Source organism: Thunnus albacares, chromosome 12, assembly GCF_914725855.1.
Source record: "Thunnus albacares chromosome 12, fThuAlb1.1, whole genome shotgun sequence".
Lineage (NCBI taxonomy): Eukaryota > Metazoa > Chordata > Actinopteri > Scombriformes > Scombridae > Thunnus > Thunnus albacares.
The window spans coordinates 25,490,759-25,498,202 of record NC_058117.1 but is presented as its reverse complement, the minus strand read 5'-3'; the positions used below and the strand labels follow the sequence as shown (position 1 = coordinate 25,498,202).

The 7,444-nt window shown below is 37.3% G+C and overlaps 1 long non-coding RNA gene across 1 annotated transcript; it reads left to right on the top strand.

The window, feature by feature from the left end:
• The first annotated feature begins 4,681 nt into the window (after nucleotides 1-4,681).
• Nucleotides 4,682-7,327, top strand: LOC122994358. Its single transcript, XR_006406578.1, has 3 exons — nucleotides 4,682-5,059; nucleotides 5,782-5,837; nucleotides 7,096-7,327. It is a non-coding gene; the product is annotated as an uncharacterized LOC122994358 (long non-coding RNA).
• The last annotated feature ends 117 nt before the right edge of the window (nucleotides 7,328-7,444 follow it).

The window sequence follows — 7,444 nt, the reverse complement described above, 5'->3', positions numbered from 1 at the left end:
CCTCAACATAAACACAGAAGTTCTCTATCCACAGGTACTGGATTTATGTCTTTACTTTGCTCTGAATACACACACAGCAGTTGGCCCACAGCAAACAAAACATCAGCATCAGGTGCATCATGAATATTCATCACAACTATATTAAGTCCATTTACACTGAAACCACTCACACTACAAATTCATAGGTTTATTGTGCTGCAGTTTGCTTTGAGTAAAACTGCATAATAAGCATACATTTTCATAAACTGGAGTTTTCTCCCATTAAAAAAGCCATTTATGCTCTTTCTAACCACCTCAGGGAATAGTCAAACAAATGAAAAAGTAACTTTTTTATTCTCTGGGACCTCTAAGATGCTGTTAAAAATCGCTGCTTGTCGCTTTGTCTGTCCCCCACCCTCGCTATCATATCACTGATTTTTCCTCTAATTGCACATAACTTTTGTGCACAGAAATCAGCCATGCAGATAATCTGCCATTTGCCCAAGGGAGAAGAAAATGATGGTTAGATTTCATGGATTTATATTGGGATAAAGCTCGAAATCTCCCCAGTACTCAGAGGACGCTGTCTTAAATTAATAATCATGGCTCATAACTCAATTATTTATGAGTGATTACTGCTGATTTCTGCTCGCATGGCTCACTGTGGTCTGCAGGCTTCATGTCTTACTGGAACTGTAAAGCTGTGTCGGATGGTCTTCTAGCACCATCTAGTGATATATCTTTATTTTACTTTTAGGCACAATATGGACTTTGTTTTTTTTTCTTTTTTTCCAGTTTGAAGTTTTCTACTCATCAGAACAAATGTGATTCAAGCTGCTGTATCTCTACATCAGTAACACACAGTAATAGACTTGTTTGACCAGTGTTACCAGATGGGATTGTCAAAAAGTAACCCAATCAAAGCCTAGAACAAAATGTCATTCTTTTTTTTTTTGTTAAGTTCTGTTAAATTAAATGTTAAAAGTTTTAAAGCGCTTTGTATTAGAGCTAGGACAGAATAATAGTTGGAATAGGAAAAACATTTCAGTTCATTTGTAATAAAGTGACATTTGGTTTTGATGGCTATCAGTTCTTAAGAGAGGATGAACCGATTTATTGGGAGAAAAACTGGAAACACTGATCTAAAAGCTTCTCCGCTGTTAAAACCAGTGAAGAACATATAAAGTTAAAACTGAGTCAGACTGTGATTTACCCATAATTCAGTTTGCTACGCTTGGATCAGAGTTGTTAAGTTTTTTTCAAGTCCAGAGTCATGTAAAAGAAGGTCTTGTTTGTTTTGTTTGTTTTTTTACAGAGATGAGACCAAGTTCTTCTTCATGAGCCTCTTAATTAAATACTTATATTTTATATTTAAGGTTTGCGTCTTCCAGGATTCCAAGAGGGTCAAAACTTGAGACTTAAATGTTTTTGCTTTCAAGTCTCAAGAGTCATCTGTCATGTGACTCAGGTTTGCACAAACATCTTCACATGTCATCAAAGAAAAAGCACAGGTGTGAATATTAAACGGCTGCATTCCATTTGCAGGTTTGAGGCCCTGATATTGTGTGAGCTGGCTCACTGGCTTCTGGGACACATAAATCAAATCAAAATGTCTGCTATGGTGCCTTTGTTGCACGCCATCCCGCCTCAATTCCTGACAGCTCTCCTTCTATCATAAAAGCAGAAGTGCCCAAACGTACACTTCAAATGAGTAAGTCACATCCAACTCATTTTTGTGACTAAAGTCTGAGCTCTGGCTTGGACTTGTTGGTTATCAGATGTCACATTTGCCTCTATTATAGTGAGAGAATCACAAAAAAGTGGATTGTTGCAACAAATTGTTTTGATTTGTAATAGAGTAATGCATATTCATGAATATGATTTCACATCATTTCATTCAGGCATGCTATCTCTCCCTTGCCATATATAAACATAACAATCACATATGCACACACATACACAAATTCAAGCACCCCTATACATGCATACAAACACACACATTTTCTCTCTTTCTCTCTCACACTCACACACACACACACACACACACACACACAAACACACACAGGAAAATTAATGAGCTCTCATTCATAATCCAGGATAGAGAGCCATATTCACCCTTGGATGGTTTAATGACTGATTTCATTTATTTGTGTGGAATAAATAGGAGGTAAACATTGGCTCCCTCTCACATTTTCTGCGACACACTCGCTGCTCAGCATTCTGGGAGAAATGATCCTGCCAACAGCAGGGTCACTGATTGGCTACCTCATCAGTGTGTGACAAATTCCCCAACGAGAAATAGGTTACCCACTTCCACAAACTAATTAACCTGGGTGACAGTGAAACAAATTATTACATTTATGTAATATTTCACATCTGTCGCCAGACTATGAAAATGTTTATCCGCACGTTTCCCCGAACCCCGATCGCTTCTTCTCTGTGATTATAAACACATACAGACATCATTAAACTCTACGCATGTATGCATCTGTGGCATAGTACATGTAGCACTTTAAAAATAAACTGAAATGTCTTGATATTGGAAAAATGTAAGTTAACAAGCACTTAGAGGAATGGTTTCCAACATGGGGATCAGGTCACAAGATATATCTAAGGGGTCACAAGACCATTGACAAGAAAAGAAGCGAGAAAAATGAAATATTTCTGCAACACTTTCTGACTTTTTTACAATTAATTGCTGTTTTGCCTTGAAATAAAGTTTTACTTGTGGAGGAAGCTTGTCATGGAAGGTGATAAGAGACAGACTCAGAGACTTGTTGAATGACTAAAAAAGGTGATTTATTCTGACCAGCATAGCTTACATTGTTGTAAAGTTACCAGCCAACTTGAAATTAAGTTCTTAATACCACTGCATCTGTCTGAAGCAGGCTGCAGAAACAATCCTCCTGGTCCAAGTCCTACATTACCCATGAACACTATGTTGTGATGAGGCTGTAGTGGAGGCTAAATGCACATAAACGCTGATAACCCATCACTCAAATTCTGAAATAGTGTTTATAACAAACCTTCACCATCACTTTACAGTTGTCAGTGTGCTCATACTGGCTTCCTATAAGTATTTGGAATCTAATAGGATATTATAGACTCCAAATATAATAGCAATAGGAAATGTGCTCATACTGTTAGTATGCTCCAAGAATTTTATAAAGAAATCTGATTGTATTGCCTACTATTTATCTAAGATGTAAATCTAAGATGTATTTTCCTCTTCTGACCAGCAGAGGGAAGCATTTCCTTAAATACAACAGTACATTGTTATATCTTGTGTGTTTGGATGCTCATACAGCCCCGTGTCCTTCATGTGTAAAACTTTTTTACTTACTTAAAAGTAGCTGACTACTAATAAGTTAAGGAGTCATGAAAACTAAACCAAAACAGAATTAGAGTCTAAAACATTAGAATTACAGACCCTGTAACAGATATTGAACAAAAGCTACCAATATATATTTTACAAATTAATAAATGTGATGGGTCTATATCTTGTTTTGTGGGTCACTTTTGACTATAACACACATTCTTGTGTTTATGGATTTTGAATTTTTTTAAAGTAGCCTTGGCCGTGCCCTGCTGGACATCCCATTTATAATCTAGTTCAACAACAACTACTGTTTGAAAATGAAACGTTTTCATCTACTGATCACATTTTCTTTGTAAAATGATTCCCAACATATTCACAAGTAATTGCATGTGTGTGAAACAGAGAAGAAGTTATATTTATATTATAAATATATTATATTTGAATTTATATTATTTTCTTTCTTTCTTCACAATGTGTGTATTGCTCTTACTGAACAAGAGATTCAACCAGAATGAGCTTTTAGATTGTTATTCTTTACATTGAAATTCCTAGAATTTAGAAAATATATATATATTTTTCACCTTTTTAATCATTTAAATCAATAAGAAGTCAATCCTCTGACATGATTGATGCATCAGACTCAATAAAGGAGCAGTCCAGACTGTGTTTAGTCTGGTCTGAAACAGGTTTTATCAGCTGCTGGTTTGATGTTGGAGAACTTTTACACTAAATTTTGACTCTGCTCATTCTTTAATGTGACTTTGACTGTATTTTGCTTTCTTATATTGTTGTATGTTGTCTGTCTGTGACTTTTATGTTTGGCTTGATGCTGCTTTCTGGAGCAGATCTGCCTGGACAGAAGATATTCTCAATCTTATTGGGAATAATATGGTTGTAGCCTGGATCTTATAACAAAACATAACAATGAATACAGCTACATCTCGTTGTAAATAAACACAGCAGTCAAAATAACCAGTTCAAAAGCTGTTACAAGCATTTTTCTGATGTCATAAAATTAATTAAACTCTTGTCTGCTGGTCCTCTGAAATGATGAAGTGTTGACATTTTATATACAAAAGGTTAAAGGACAACTTCACTGTGTCATCATAATGTTCTGGAAAAAACACTTTTCTGGCCATTAATCAACACCATAACTCAGGAACAGAAGGGCAGATTGTGACCATATTTCACATTTGGTCAGATACTGAATTGGTGACACCTTGAAACGGTGGTCATTGTGTAGAATATTGTATGAAGTATCCACATTTTAGCTTCTTTGCAGCAACATCTATATCTGAAGCTTTGTCTACTGTCATGGCTACAACTTTCTGCTCTGTGAGTATCAGCTTTATTGGCCAAACATGTGAACACATACAAGGAATTTGACTCTGTTTTTTGTTTCTCTCAGTGAACTTACCCACTAATAGACATACAGACGAACAAGAACAACAACATAGCTGAGGAATGACATAGCTGAGGAAAGACAATGAATAACAAGCTAGACAACAACAAAGGGAACACTTTTCCAAATGCACTTGCATTGGGGAGGTTTGTTTACCACCGTAGCTGAAAAAAAAACATTTTACAATGACTGGGTGAAGAGCTAGGGCTGAAATACCAGAGAGGTGATGAGCTGATTGAAGACAGGTGTTGTATGGGTTAAGTCACTTTGTCACTGTAGTGGGAAGCAGGACAAGGGGCCTCCTGTTCCTCAGGGTAGTCCGCCACAAGCTCATTGGTTTTGCTGATATTGAGCCTCAGGTGATTATCGTTGCACCATGTGACGAAGTTCCCTATCAGTCATCTGTACTCCTTAGTAAAAATAGTCTCTAAGTGAAAACAGCATGTGTCTCACTGGAAATTATTCAATGGAATCATACATGTCAATATAGTGATAACTTCCATTTCGCCAAAAAAATACACTTTTTATTAAATTCCTTCAAAGTCTTCACTACAATGGACCTGCGTGGCTGTGCCCTATAGGGCGGTAGGGCTCTTCAAGGCTGCCCTTCAGCAGCAGGTAGTCCTTGGCCTCGGAGATGAGCCTCTGGCAGCCCTGGTTCTCCTTCACCACATCCTGAGACTTGATCACATAGTTGAGGTAGTAAGGGCTGATGAGAGGCAGACGGATATGCTTGAGGACCTTCAGGGTGAACATGAGAGGAGAGAAATCTCATCACTACTCCTTTGAAAAATTACAGGGCTTAATCAGTATCTGCTGACCTGATATTTATTTCCATGATATTTTTGTTAGTTTTCCCCGACAACAGCTGCACACCATGTACTTAGAGCAGACTAAAATAAGCCTACATTGAAATTAGTAAGGTAATTATAAAATATCTAGAGTTCACAACAGCTCTGCTTGAACATTTAGTGCTCTACTATTTTGTATGATACTGTGTCAGTGTGGATCTGCTGTTTGGACCAGATTTAGATTCAGTCTTCATCTCCAAACTGAGGAAAATTGTTTTCACCTACAACAGAAAAAGAAAATAAAAAGGCAAAAATGCAGCAGCGCCGGGTGGGAGTGCTCCAGGAGGTAAGAGGGGGTCCTTTTACATGTCTAACAGTAGTAATCCTTCATTTATGGACGTCTTAAAGACTAACAGCTGCTGAGTTGAGGTCCCTTTACATTACGTCATCAACCCCTTACCCGTGCATGTATATATGGGACAAATGGCAATCACAATTTCTAAAGCCCTGGGTAATGTTCTCAGATTGCTTGTTTGTCAGACCAACAGTCTAAACTCCCAAATACTTAAATTTATCATAAAAGACAAAGATAAGCAGAAAATCTCACAACTGAGAAGCTATAACGAGGGAATGTTTGCGTAAGAGAAACTGATGACAATTAATTGATTTATCAAAATAGTTGCTGATTCATTTTCCTGCAATCAACTTATCATTTCAGCTCTATGTAAAATGTGCATTTCCTGTTTTCAGCCTGATGTTGGAAATGCATGTCAGTGTGAAATACTTGATTGCTCCTGTTGTAGTTTCTACAAGAGATGTTTCAGTCTCTGATAATGATTGTTAATGCCTTTGAAAAGCAAAACTGTTTCTGAAACAAGAGAGAAACTGTAAGTTTAAGGAACTGGAGGAACCACCTGCAGTTTGTATCGGAGTCAATGAGAACCGGATAGTGTTCTCCCTATTAATTAAAGATTAGATCTCAATAACTATAACTCTATGGGAAATATATTTACATTTTGAGAGAGAGGAGGCTTGTGGCAACGTTTTGAGGTATGATATGAGCTTGGAGAATTAAAACTGTGGGAGTGAGACTTGTTTACAAATTTTTTTCGGGTCTAAAAGAATTTCTACTCTACACTGTGTCTGAGCACATGACACACTGATGAGGTCTGAAAACTGCTATAAAAGCCTTCATTATGGACTTAAATTGCTCCAAAAGAACAAAATGTATCACAACACAAAATACAAAATTTTTGTGAATGTTTTAAAGTTTGAATGAGATCTGTAGGATAAGGGATGACTGAGCCGTTGAGTTTCAAAGTGACTCAGTTGGATCATTTCTCCAATAGACTGCCAGTATAAATTTTGATGTTTAAAAAATTAATAGAAAGTCACTGGAATAAACAGAAAATAGCAGCACATCTGCTAAATGAGCTGCACAGTTTGACATTTGAATGGCTTTTATAGCACAAAGTATGCAGCAGTTGAAAAGGTCCAAACACTGTACAGAATGTGAAATAATAAAGAGAAAAACAAAGAGTGTGAGCTAATCATCCTGTTGCTGTCAAAACTTTTAAAAATGTCCCTCTCTCTGCTGCTGTCAGCCATCATTTCAGTGTCGGAACGACGCAACCATCTCCTCCATCCCACAACACCTCCAGTGTTCATCAGATCCAGGGTCCATGGGTCCTTCCACTGAGCTCATCACAGTCCTGCTCCACATCTCATCCATCCAGATCTTCAGCTCAGGACACGATCTCCCCCTGAAAATGTCATGATGGGGTCTAATCGCCAAACACTTCTCACATATTCAGGGATTAAAGCAAGAAAACATTTGTGAGCATTTGTGTATTTAATTAAGTATTATATTAATTTAAAGCTGCTCTATGGCGTCTCTGTGAGCTTTAAGCCCTGCAGATTTTCTTCAACCTTCCCTACTGTGCACATTACATC